General features: G+C 34.5%; 1 long non-coding RNA gene across 2 annotated transcripts; it reads left to right on the top strand.

The window, feature by feature from the left end:
• The first annotated feature begins 2,684 nt into the window (after positions 1–2,684).
• LOC131656449 (uncharacterized) lies at positions 2,685–5,028 on the top strand. Of its 2 annotated transcripts, none has more exons than XR_009300108.1 (4): positions 2,685–2,924; positions 3,287–3,377; positions 3,546–3,581; positions 3,881–5,028. It is a non-coding gene; the product is annotated as an uncharacterized LOC131656449 (long non-coding RNA). The 2 variants fall into 2 exon arrangements; XR_009300109.1 differs by lacking the exon at positions 2,685–2,924 and adding an exon at positions 2,934–3,120.
• The last annotated feature ends 8,781 nt before the right edge of the window (positions 5,029–13,809 follow it).

Consider the following 13,809-nt stretch of genomic DNA (forward strand, 5'->3'; position numbering starts at 1 on the left):
AGTGAAAGTCATTTCATTTGTAAATTGTGGTCGAACATCCACCGCAACGACAATCGTTTTAACATCGTTACTCGACTCATTAGACTTAGAATCTACGTTGACCTCTTCCGGAATTTCTAACTCATCTTTGACAATGTTGTCGGGATCCAACATACCTAACAAATGCACAAAACATACATGTTGTCAAAAATATTTTTCTGTAACAGACCTTATTTCAGAAATGGATTTCCGAAATAAGTTTGGTTGATTTCGGAAGTGCATTTCCGAACTGACACAGTTTCTTCACCAACAAATCAACACCAATACAGTGAAATAAGAGATGGAATGAGAAAATCTTACCTCAAATTGTACCTTTCTATGCTCCTTTTGCTATGATGAACCACATGAAACTTGGTTTAAAGACGAAAAATTGATTGAAAATAGTTGAGGTTTTGGAGAGGGTTTGTGTTTTGTTTGGAAGAAAATGTGACATAATGCAGGAGGAAAAAAGGTATATGAAGAGTTTTTTCGAATATGCATTTCCAAAAAAACACCTGACATTTTAAATCCAACATTAAATGGAAAAAAGGTGATTTCAGATATGATCTCCGAAATAGTTGATATGGATTATTTCAGAAATGCATTTCTAAAATCAGTAAAAATATAAAAAAGGAATCTTCGAATATACATATCCAAAAAAATAGTTTAAAAATATTGGTGGTGTTTTTCACCTATATAGGTTCATAAAGAAATTTCTATTAGTTTTATGGAGTTACAAGATGGGCCTAATTGAACCCATCTTACAAAATCTCAATGTTATTGTAAACCATACTACAATATTTTATTTATGTTATTATTGTTTGGTTTCACAGTACATGCACCATATTGTTTTTGTTGTTAAAATTAGGTATCAACTACCTAACTAAGAATATAACATGCCTATTAACTCCCTTAATTGCCCTTTTGTTAATTTTAATTTGCACTAAAATATGCCCATTTTGGTAATTTGCTAAATCAAACTTCACTTAGACCAATCATATATCACTATTAATCCAAGTGGCACCCTTTTCTCAATTTTACTATTTTTTTTTTTGAAAAGCAAAATGAATTTTATAATAAAAGAGGGCTAACATAAGGAATGCTAGATATACAGTATCTTGTAGTTTACAAGACTTAAAGTAAATCGTGTAGCAGACCACCACAACTTACTGCTACCAAACCAAAACAATGGAAACAATTATCTGGCTAATACAGCTACCAAATATAATATACTCCCATTCCTAATAGACAAACATCACCCAGAACAGCACAAATAAATTAGCTAAATCTAAACAAACACCATTCCTTGACAGTTCTGGTTTGAGGCAGCATCAACTCCTAGCACCTGAGGGAAGAACATCATGATTCCGCCGCACTATAAACCTGAAACACCAACATACTGCCAGATACAAAGGCTGATAAATGCAAAATCAGCAGCAACAAACTTTATTTATGCATCAGCTTTCTCGAAGAAAGTTTATAGGACGCCGAGACATGCCCTTGGGTTTAAGCACCACATTGTTGTATTGAGCTCTCTTCTATTAGATTTAAAATTCAGCCAATTCCACACTAACATTTTCACATCCTCTGTCAGGTTTTCAATTACGATATCTTTGTTTTGGAACATTTTTTCATTCCTTGCTTTCCAGATTCGCCAAACACTTGCGAACCAAATCATTTCAGTTTGCCTTGATACAGTCTTGTTTCCTCCTAAAAGTCCTCCAAACTGTTCCAGCAGGACAAGACTGTCATTGTGCAAAACTGAAGAAATATTTAACCATCGAAACACCGCATACCAGACCCCTGCAAACACTGGACATTCAAAAAAAAGATGAGACAAAGACTCTTCCTGACCGCACTCTCCGACACATTGCGTGGAACCTTGACCAATAACTCCTCGCCTAAACAAGTTATCTCTCGTAGCTATTCTATTTTGAAAAATCCTCCATGCTAGGCATGAGACTTTTAATGGAATCTCTTTTCGCCACGCCTTAGACCACTCCGGGTTAGCGGGATTGCTAGGGAGAGCCATCAATACCTTATAAGCTTCGCGGACAGAATAAGGATTTGGAGCATACCAATCTCCGATATTAAGTTGGCAAATAGAGTTCCACCAACTAGATTTATCCGTGCCCCCACTTCTTATGGACATATCTCTCGACCCGTATCTATTCGCCAAAGCCCTGTACCATAATCCACTCCGCTCATTGATTATTTTCCACTCCCATTTTCCCAACAGCCCTAAATTAAAAGCCTTTAAGTTTCTAATCCCCAAACCGCCCTCTTCGATTGGCCTACACACTTTTTCCCAATGGACCCAGTTTATTTTTCTTTCATTCTCACTCCCCCCCCCCCCCCCAAAGAAATTTTTTGAAGAGAATTTCGAGTTTTGAGATAATACCTGTCGGGGCCTTGAAAAAAGAGAGAAAGTAAACTGGGAGAGCTTGCAAGACAGATTTTATGATCACCACGCGACCACCAATAGATAAGTGTCTATTTTTCCAGCTTGACAACCTCGATCTCACCGCCTCAACCACTGGCTGCCAAGTTTCAAGTCTATTTGAATTAGCACCAATTGGTAAGCCAAGGTATTTGAATGGGCTGCTCCCTACCTTACAGTGCAAAACATTTGCTGCTTCCTCCAGCCAACTTTGAGGTATGTTGATTCCCACCAATAAGCTCTTATTAAAGTTAACCTTTAAGCCAGACATTAATTCGAACAGTAGTAGGTTTGCTTTTATTAACCTAATAATAATATTGTTTGATTTAGGTTTTTACATGATAGACAAAACCAAACACAATTTCAATATTTCCCTCACATTCTCTCTTTTACATTCATTCTTCTTTCTCCTTCTCTCTCCACACAGTTTGCGATTTTTTCAATGCAGCTCCTGCGCATTCCACATGTAAGACAACAATGTTTCTCCTTCTCTCTTCTTCTTCATGTTTTGTCCTGATGTTTTCTTCATCTTGATTCTCCAGTTCTTTATCCTTTTGTTACATTTATTTTTTTCATGGTGGTTGATGTTACCAATCTGGTTATTGAGAGTTTATTTTCCCAAATATGGTGCTGGTGGGCTTGATAGTTTGCCTGGTGAAGATGTATGTTTTTTGTATTTCTTATTTTAACGATTTTCTTTCTCCACTTTCTTATTTTATGATTGAAATTGAAGGGATTGTATATGTATGGTGTTGGATCTGATAAATTGTTTTGTTTTTGGGTTTAGGGATTGAGTTGTTTGTTTTATGTTTTTTATTATTTGTTTAGATTTGGGAAATGAAAATGATTCAAGTTGGTGCGGTGATGTGATTCTTGCAGGACCTTGCCTTTGGTACAACACTGATATTTTTCCATTAAGGTATTTTATTTTCTTTTTCTTCCATTTTTCGATTTCTTTTTGCAGTTTCTGTTTTATGATTTAATCTGCATTTTTGATTTCATCTTCTTTATCAACATCAAATATCATCTTCTTTATCAACATTATAATTTGGAAATAGTTTATAATCTTTCTGTCATGATTGTGCAGGATCTTGTATGCTGACTATGTTGTTGAGACTTTGAGGTAGTAACTTAGATGCTTGTGGGTTTTTGTCAGTACCATGATAATTTAATTTCAGTGGGTTAGGCATTATTTGGATTAACAATTTAATTAAGTGATTATAGCATAAACACTTGTATTTTTAATAAAATATCTCTCAAAAGTGTTTATGTTGATAGATAATTTATTAAAGTTAATAAAAAAAACTTGTATTATATACAATGAAATTATTCGAACATGTTGATGACACTGGATCACTAATTTAGTTTAGTCTTGTGTTGTTTTTGTAATGAGACTGATATATTGTTTTGTGCATGTTGTAGAGATTAAGCAGCAGAAGAGGATTTTTTTTGGAGTAAAATTGAAGAAAAGATAAAGTATGTTTTAGTGGGGAGTTGTTACTGGACTTGGGAAAGGAGTTACTGCTAGCATTATTGGAGTGCTCCTTCATAAAATGTTCATATCTGTTCAATAGATTTATAAAACTATGAACATGTTTTTTTCTTCTAAAATTGATATTTTCCAATTTTAGCAAAACACAATCATGCCCATACCCTCTTCAACTGATAAGGGAAAGGATTTCATTCCCATAGAAGACCTCCTCATCCCTAAAGCCTTTGCTCCGTCGAAGAGGTTCTCTAGAGATGATTCAAATGGGGAATCAAGCCCTTCAAAATTCTTGATTCCAAAGCAATAGGTCACAAGTGTTCAAGGCTCAAGAGTGCTAGGCGTTCCAAAGCCAAATGATTGCCACATTTTCTACTATAATCTACTAAGTCTTCATATGCACCTTCATTTTTTGACATATGAATATATTTTGTGTAAGGATTTATTATTATGCCTTTAGGAGTCATATTATGTGCAAACTTTAGCCATCTTGATCAAAATGATTAGACTTGATTTGTAATGAATTTTCCAATTCTATGGAAAACATGTTTTCTGCAATGAAAAACCAACCTATTATATATATGTTCTAGACTTGTCTCTTTTCATTTTTCCATTCATATGATACATTCATGTCACATATAAAATTATTCAAATCTCATTGATATTTAGATTGTATCTAAGATTTTTACGTGACGCCATGATGATGAATACCCTCATTGATACAAACTGTTCCTATGAACATCTGCTCAACACTATTTGAACCACATTTAGTATTTGTTCAAGTTAACTATAAACATTTAGTAATTGTTTCTATGCATTACTCATACAACACAACTCAAGGTCCAATGCTTCATTATGATGACTGCTAAACCGCATTGGTATGGGCACCATGTTGTACTAGGTTGGTGCAGGTACAGCTATAGGTCCTATACGATTCAGACAAAGCCGCTGATGCAGGTACAACTGCTTGTATTTTTTTTCCTTTGTTACCAATGCTGAAAATAACAAAATTCAGAAATGCTTTACAAAATACAACTTTTTCTTAATTCATGTGACATGTCCTGTCAATTGACAATATGTACTTTCTAATACATTGAGTGTTGCCATGTCTAACCTTTTTGTTGAACCAGAAATTAATCATCAATTTGAGTAATGCTTGTGTTGTTGGTACATATTACCCTGCTATCATGTCAATCAGCATTAAGTCACTTAGTTACAAATCAATTTATTTTGAATTAGTTCCAATTCATTTCTAACTTTCGTATCCAAGTCTTAACAATGTTAAAAATTGGATTATCCTATTGACTCATTCTTTTTTTATTATACTAATTCATGCATATCATATATAAGGTTCAAACTTTGACTTTATTCTTTTTGCCAAAAAAAAAGTCAAACCAATATCTTTCATTGACAACTTACTGCAAAGCTAGAATTCTAAAATTTGATGCTTAAGTTCTTCAATCAACAGACAACACACTCTTCATTGCATCTATTGATATGCATTCTATCTGAAGTCTCATTTTGCTGAAAGATTAAAGTTAATATCATGTTAGTAGATAGATAGCCTTATTATACCAGGTTATTCACTAGCCTTTGATTAGTCTTGATGAAATATCTTGGTCTTGCTTGCAACTTGAATTTGATGTGAAGTAATTGATTTTTTATAGACCATAGTTTTGGTGCCCACTGACTGTTATATTATATTGTTTTGACTTTCCTGGTGTTAACTTTTAGTATGTTTTGATGCTTGTAGATTGTTTTGACTATTATTTACTTTGTTGTCAAATGTTGAATTTTTCAGATTTAATTTATGGAAAGCAAATTTTAATTTGACCTAGAACCTATTTTTATTTACTTTGTTGTCAAATGTTGAATTTATCTCGATGAAATGATTACTTATATATCTTTTAATCAAACACTATTATCAAATGTGTATAAAGTCTAATGTTCAGTTACAATTTTAACTCATGCAGTCCTATAATTTTAATAGTCTATAAATTGAATGAGACGTGGTTATGATTTTTATGTGAGAGATAATACATAGTTTCAAATGGAAGTGGATAGTTGGATGTGTGGAGTTAACTTATTTAGATTCCATATAACAAAACACAAATGTACCAATTTTGAGATACAAGACACTAATACAAAAACAATGAAAAAAATATAATAACTAAGCAAGTCATTGGAAAATAATAGGTAATAATGAAATAGAATCTTAGTTGAATGACAATGAAGAATAATGGAGGAAATGAGTTTTGTTGATGCTTGAGTTGAAATAAATTAATAACTATTTTTTATTTCTTTAAAAAAAATCTATTTCTTTTAACTATAATTTAAACAATTCAAATTATTTTAATTAAGTGGAGGTTTGTGTGTTTAGTATTTCTGCCTTAGTAATTTTAATATTGTAAGTTTAAATTTGAGTTATTTTATATGATTATCTTATTATAACTAATTATGACATCCATTGATAGTTTCAAATTCTCATGTTGGAACTGTGTTGTAACTGTGATGTAGTTTGTTCAAAGTTAGATTGGAAATTCTTTTATTGAGGTGATAGATACATATCCAACCAAAGTATAAAGTATCAATATAAATTAATTAAACAATATTTACATGTGTAATTCAAATTGATTTGGGATGCATCATGTAGAGATCCCTACCTACTAATTGTAGATGATGGTTTACACTATTCTATTTATTTATTTATGAAAAAACATATGAGATGAATTTGAGAATAGTAAGAATTTGAAGAGGTAATACATGTCTATTTATTTATTTATTTATGCTAAAGTGTAATGGTGTGTGCGATCTGTTTCATGTTGATGAGGCAATTTGCTTGGAAGTTTTTGTTGGTGACAGTTGAGCAGATATGAATGTTTAGTTTTTTTATTGTTTGTTAGCTTGAATTGGTTAATTAGAAAATGGTTAGCTGGATGTTGGTAAAGCAACTTGGGAAAGGATCATAAAATGTTCTATATCACGAATGTTTATTTTATTTCAATTTTACTGACTTATTTTTTTTCATTTGTATAATTATTTAGTACAATAAAATTTATATAATTGTTTTAATTTTATAATTAAATAATTTATTTAAATTCATATCTAAATATATTTTATAGTGTATCAAATAAATATTTGAAAATTTTATCTGATATTCGTGAATATTTATAGTTATTAGATATAGCGGATTTATCATTTTGGTGATTTACTATTTGAAATATTTTTATTTATTGGAGTTTTTATAATAACAGTGATATATCACCAATAACCAAACCTTATCTAATGATATAATATATGAATCAACTTACCCGTGCGAGAAAATTAAGTTAGAAACTTCTATGATAAAATTGCCGTATAAGAAAATTAAGAATCTTACCAGATAATTTCTCAACTATTAAAAAAGATTTCAAGTCCTATCGAATTTTCTTATAATCCACTATATTTACGGGTCACTATCACCACAATACTTTTTTTTTATTCAATATAATATTTGTACATATTTATAGTTATCAATGATATTTGTAATATTTTACTGCCAATGATGATTTTTCACATTAACATTTCGAAGTATATTACTAAAATTATTTAAGATATATGTGATCATTTCATTTATACTATATTATTCACATTAAGATAGGAATTACCCGTGCGGACGCACGGGTCTTCTACTAGTATTACATTAAAGTTATTATTCTCTTATATTTAGTAGTTAAAATCTCCTACTATTTTAATACTCACGTTTTTTTTATATACAAAAAGTCAATCATGTGCTATTGATAAAAGTTTTGACAAATTATCATTTGTTAACAACATATATATGTATCTGTCATCGAAGAATATAATATAACACTACTGACAATCAAACTTGAACCATGTATATCATATTGTAACATTATTCAAGTGCAACATAAAGATATATAACCAAATTAAAAGCATTCAATATTTCAAATTAAAAGCATCCAGCTTACAAAATAAATTTCAAATGAAAATTTCTTTAGCCACCTCCCTATGGGGTCACCCCCAGCGAAAATCCCAAAATACCCCTGCTTCGGAAGTTCATTTCCGAAAGCGTCTTTTTTTTGAAAAAATTGACTTATTTCGGAAGTTCATTTCCGAAAACATTATTTCGGAAGTTCACTTCCGAAATACTGCGATTTCTGCAGATTTATCAAAACACTCCCCCTCCCCCAATCATTTACCCTAAATCAAAACAAAAAGTGGCAAAGGCGAAAATTTGTGCAAACAGAATTCCAAAGCTGCATCAAGGCTCCAATCACACTGCTAAACAACATTCAAAAGCCCTCAATCCTAACACTTTGTAAGTTTTGAAATTTTTAGATCTATTATTCAAATGCATGTTATTTAGGGTTTTAATTGCATAAATGATATATGGTTAGGTTGTTAGTAGTATTTAGGTTGTTTAGAAGCATTTTGATTTGGTTTGAAGTTTGGTTTAGGGGTCTGCCATGGAAGTTGCAGAAAACTCCATCGCAGGGGTGTTTCGGAAGTTCATTTCCGAAAACACCTCCATCCCAGTTTTCGGAAATGAACTTCCGAAATGTATCAGAAGTTCAAATTTTTTTGTTTTTTATTTTGTCTCGCATATTAATCGATTTCAATTGTTTACAGGAACATGTCAGACAATCAACCAGCACGCAGGACTGCGTCTTCTAGAGAGGGTAGGGAGTGTCCGTTTTAATTTACAAGTACTTTATTTTTAACGCCTTTGTTTATTGTGCCTGTTTCTTTGAAGTTTGTGTCCCTTTCTTCTTTTATAAAAGGAGGTCTCATGGACCTTTCTTTCTTCATTTTTACGCAGGAATGGGTGGCGCTAAGGGAAGAAAGAGTTCTTCAAAGAAGGAGGTGAAGGAGGTGAAGGAGAAGAAGAAGGTTTTGACTGGTTCTGCTTCTCGTCCCCTGGGGGTCCATGGCTCGGACGTGCAGACTCAGTCTTCAGGCGTGATCAACGCTGATGGTTCTGATACTGAGTGGGATGAGGATTGGTATAATTATCTTCATTCGGAGGAGTTCGCTCGTCGGGAAGAATAACGTGTTTTTATTTAGTTTGATGTGTATTTTGTAACGCTCGTCGGGCAGAATAACGTGTTTTTGTTTTGTTTGACGTGTTTTGTTTTGTTTTGTTCTGATTTCGGATTGTATCGCACAGTGTTTTTGTATTGGATTTATCATCTTAGTTTTTGGATTGTTCTGATTTCAATATGTAGATTCTTGGATTTCATTGCCGCGAACACTATCCATCTTCTTGATTATAAACATAGAACTTTGACTTTCCCAGCGCACCCCTTTGTTTGATTTTTTTGTAATGACGTCCCCTGATCAGGTAAGAAATGTGGACACATGTGCCTACGTAAGCCTTCTAAGACGGTTACCTTCTAAGAAATGTGGTAACACTTTCCTACTTAAAAGCCTACGTAACAAAAATTGGGAAGCTCCACAGCCACGCCCTATTTAAAAGAATAAAAAACCTTTTGAAATTTCGAAGTTCCCTTTTCCTTCTCCCCACCACTCTCAGACGGTTAACTTCTAAAACACTTTCCTATTTAAAAGCTTCTCACCCATTTTTCTTTCAAAATATCCCAAATCATTTTCGATCCTAAGTCTTCTTCTTTGCTTTAACGTTTTCTATCTCTTGTTACTGCTTTAATCACAATGTCTCGCCGCGGTGGAGGAAATCATCCCGAAAATCGCCGGAGTCAACCATCTCCTGCACATTCTCAACAATCATCCATCAATGCTGCAGGATCAGGCCGTGGTGGTGGTGGCCGTGGCTCTCGCGGTGGACGTACCTCCAATCCTTCTTCCTCCGGACATCCACCTCCTCCGTCATATGCTCCGGCCGCGGTTACCTCTCCTCCGTCTGTTGTTGCAGCTCCGGTTGTTCGTCCATTTGTTTCAGCGCCGTTTGTTCCATCTGTCGCAGCGCCGGTTGCTTCCTTGAGTTCGGCTCTGATCTCCATCGAGAGCCTGACTGCCGAAGTTAAACAGAAGGCTACTCTAGAGTCGGCTCCGTCGTCTCAGAAGGAAAATTGGGAAGGAAAATTGGGAAGGAAAATTCAAGTTCGTGCTAATCATTTTCAGTTGCGAGTGGCTGATAAGGATCTACACCACTATGATGTAAGTATAGTTTGCTCATAAGTTTTTTGTTGTTGTTTATTATGTTGGTAAGTTACAATGTGGTATGGATTTCTAGAGGATCAGGACTTTCTAACCTGTTGCAGCGTCTCCTCCATCGTCTTCATCCGATTAAATAAAGCGAATCGTTCTTGTTTGTTATTTTTCTTCTGTCCAGACCTTTTTTCGGAAGTGCATTTCCGAATTCCTCCAAGGGGGGTGAGTTCGGAGATGAACTTCCGAAACACCACATTTTCTGAAAATGTAACTTTATTTCGGAGATGCATCTCCGAAATCAATATTTTATATTAAAAAAAACACGTTTTCGGAAGTTCATTTCCGAAAACACCTTTTTTTCAAAAAAAAATACCTTTTCGGAAATGAACTTCCGAAACAAGGGGTAGTGTTGTAAATTCACCAGGGGTGAGCAAGAAGGTTAGGAGGTGGGTGAAGAAATTCTCATTTCAAATATCCAAATATTATGTTACTCCTAACAAGTTTTTTGAGGATTTCATCCAAACTATCATCCAAAACAGAAATTAAAGTAGATTCTCAAAACAAAACATTGAGATGAAAGTAATTCCACGTAAGAATTTCATAGACTATCAAACAAACAAAACAAAAACGACTTCATCAACGCCTTTCCACCTTCACATAAACATATGGAGAAAAACGCAACATACTATTAGCAATGTATGAAGCTCGTGTTTGAGAACTTGGGAAAGAGATAAAAAACAGAAAAGAGAAAGGAGAATGAGTGTAGAGCTTTCATTATTGATTGAAATACAAGGTAGCTAACTATTTATAGTAGTCTAAATGTAACTAACTCTAACTAACTTCTTCAATTTCAGTTACATCAATTATTACCCTCCCACAAGTTGAGCCTCGGTAAATATTTAACAAGTTCAGCTTGGAAACAAGTGCATAGAATGGTTTTGGAAGCAATGACTTGGTGAAGAAGTCAGCCAACTGAGTATGAGAGGCAACAGGGATCAGTTTCATCACACCATTTTGAACCTTTTCTCTAACAATATGACAATCAATGTCAAGGTGTTTGGTTCTCTCGTGAAAAACAGGATTGGCAGCAATATGCAATGCACTTTGACTGTCACAAAATAGGAGAGGTATTCTTGAACAATCAATCTTCAAATCCTTCAGTACGTAAACAAGCCATTGCAATTCACATGTTGTCGCAGCAAGAGCCCGATACTCAGCTTCTGAGGAGGAACTAGCAACTATGGTTTGCTTCTTGGTTCTCCAAGATATGAGAGAAGAGCCAATGTAAAAGCAAGAACTTGACACTGATCTTCGAGTATCCACACAAGCAGCCCAATCTACATCAGAGAAACCTATTAAATGTATGGTGGAATTCCTTGGAAAGAATAAACCACGACCTGGACAGGATTTCAAATATCTCAAAACTCCATAGGCTGCATTTTAATGAGTCATAGTTGGCTTTGAGAGGAACTGACTGAGTTGTTGTGTAATATATAAATGTTATATCAGGTCTAGTAGTGTTCAAGTAAACGAGTCTACCACTTAATCTCCTATAGGCTGGTATATCTGGATATGGGGGACTTTTGTCATTGAAAAGTTTGATGTTGGGGTCAGATGGGGTATTGGCGGGTTTGGAGGCAAGGAATCTTGAGTCAGACAAGAGGTCAGTGCAATACTTCCTTTGACAAAGTGAAATTCCTATTTATGAATGTGCCACCTCCAAACCTAAAAAGTATTTGAGTATGCCAAGATCTTTAATCTTGAAAGCTCGATGGAGAATGATTTTCATAAGCTGGATTTCTTCCAGGGAGTTGCCAGCTAGTATCACATCATCAACATAAAGAAGGAGAATTGTTAGTGAATCATCTGTGATTTTTACAAACATAGAATGATCTGCAAATGCCTGTGTGTATCCATGGTGAACAAGGAGTGAAATAAGTTTCTCATGCCACTGTCTACTAGCTTGCTTTAATCCATAAAGTGATTTGATCAATTTGCAAACCTGATTTGGTTTGGTGGTGTGGACTCCTGGAGGAATAGTCATGTACATATCCTCATGTAACTCACCATGTAGGAAATCATTGTTTACATCTAGCTGGTGTAGGTGCCACTTGTTGATGGAAGCCAAAGCTATCACAAGTCTGACCTTTTTCATTTTGGCTATAGGAGAAAATGTATTAGTATAATCTAACCCTTCAATTTGGTTATAGCCTTTTGCTACTAACCGAGCTTTAAACCTCTCTATGCTTCCATCAGCCCTATGATTAACTTTGTAAACCCAGCGGCATCCTATTGGTTTAACATTGGGTGGAAGATCCACCAATTCCCAAGTACCGGTTTTATCAAGAGCTTCCAGCTCAGCTTTCATAGCCTGATTCCAGCATTCGAACTTGCTTGCCTCAGTGTAAGATTTAGGTTCAGGATGAGAAGAAACTGGCAAACTAAAACGATATTGAGAAGGAGATAATTTTGAATAAGACATAAAAGAATCAATGGGATAATGAGTACCTGAGGAGGATTGATTTGGTGTGTCTTTGAAAGAGGCACATATATAGTCTTGAAGATATGATGGTTTAGTCCTCAGTCTGGATGATATACGACCAGGTGGAGATGATAAAGGATCAAGTGGTGGAATGGTGGAATCAGTATTAGAAGGTAAAGTATTATCATCATAAGGGACAATAGGATTAGGGATAGGTGTGAGATTGGTTGTAGCTGAGGTGGGATCAAAATTATTGGAGGAAATGGTAGTTGGCTTGTTAGGCAAGTAACTGAAGTAATCCCACTGATGAGTGGCAGATGGGTTTTGAGACTGATAAGTCAGGATGTGTTAATGATAGGTGACGTGTCTAGAAATAAACACCTCATGAGTATGCAGATCTAATAGAACTGACCCTTTGAAGTCAACAGCATAGCCTAAAAAGGCAGATTTTCTAGCTCTACCATCAAGTTTTGTCCTATGGTTTTGTAAAGTGGTAGCATAGCATAATAATGCAAACACTTAAACTTGGTTCATGTCAGGTAAAATATTATGAAGTAGCTGGTATGGTGATTTGTGATTGAGGAGTGGAGTATCGATTCTATTAATGAGAAAAGTCGCATATGAGATAGCATACGACCAGAAAGATTTTGGAAGTTTGGATTGGCAAAGGAGGGCTCTGCCTACATTAAGGAGGTGTTGATGTTTTCTTTCCACCCTTTCATTTTGTTGAGGTGTCTCAACACAAGACCTTTGGTGAAGAATTCCTTTAGAGGCATAAAAGTGAGGGATTAGAAACTCGGGTTCATTATCAGTTCTAATAGTTTTAGGAGAGGTGTGGAACTGATTTTCTATCATGGCAACAAAGTGTTGGACATGGTTGGACACTTCTAATTTGGACTTAAGTAAAATAATCCAGAAAAATCTACTGAAATCATCAAGGACAATGATAAAATATCTATGACCATGAATAGAATTTGTGGAGATAGGGCCCCATATGTCAAAATGTATTAGTTCAAAAACATGCTCATCTTTAGAAAGACTAGAATTAAAAGGTAATTTTCTCTTTTTAGCAAAGTGACAAATGTCACAAACATCTTTATTATTACAAATAATTTAAGGATCAATTGAGACATCTTGGACAATCTCTCATGGGAAAGGTGTCCTAATCTAAAATGCCAAATGGCTTGATTAGGGACCCCTTTACAATTATTGAGACTTTGAGGAAGACTAAGGTTATGAGGATGATAAGGG

This window comes from Vicia villosa, linkage group LG3, assembly GCF_029867415.1.
Source record: "Vicia villosa cultivar HV-30 ecotype Madison, WI linkage group LG3, Vvil1.0, whole genome shotgun sequence".
Classification (NCBI taxonomy): Eukaryota; Viridiplantae; Streptophyta; class Magnoliopsida; order Fabales; family Fabaceae; genus Vicia; species Vicia villosa.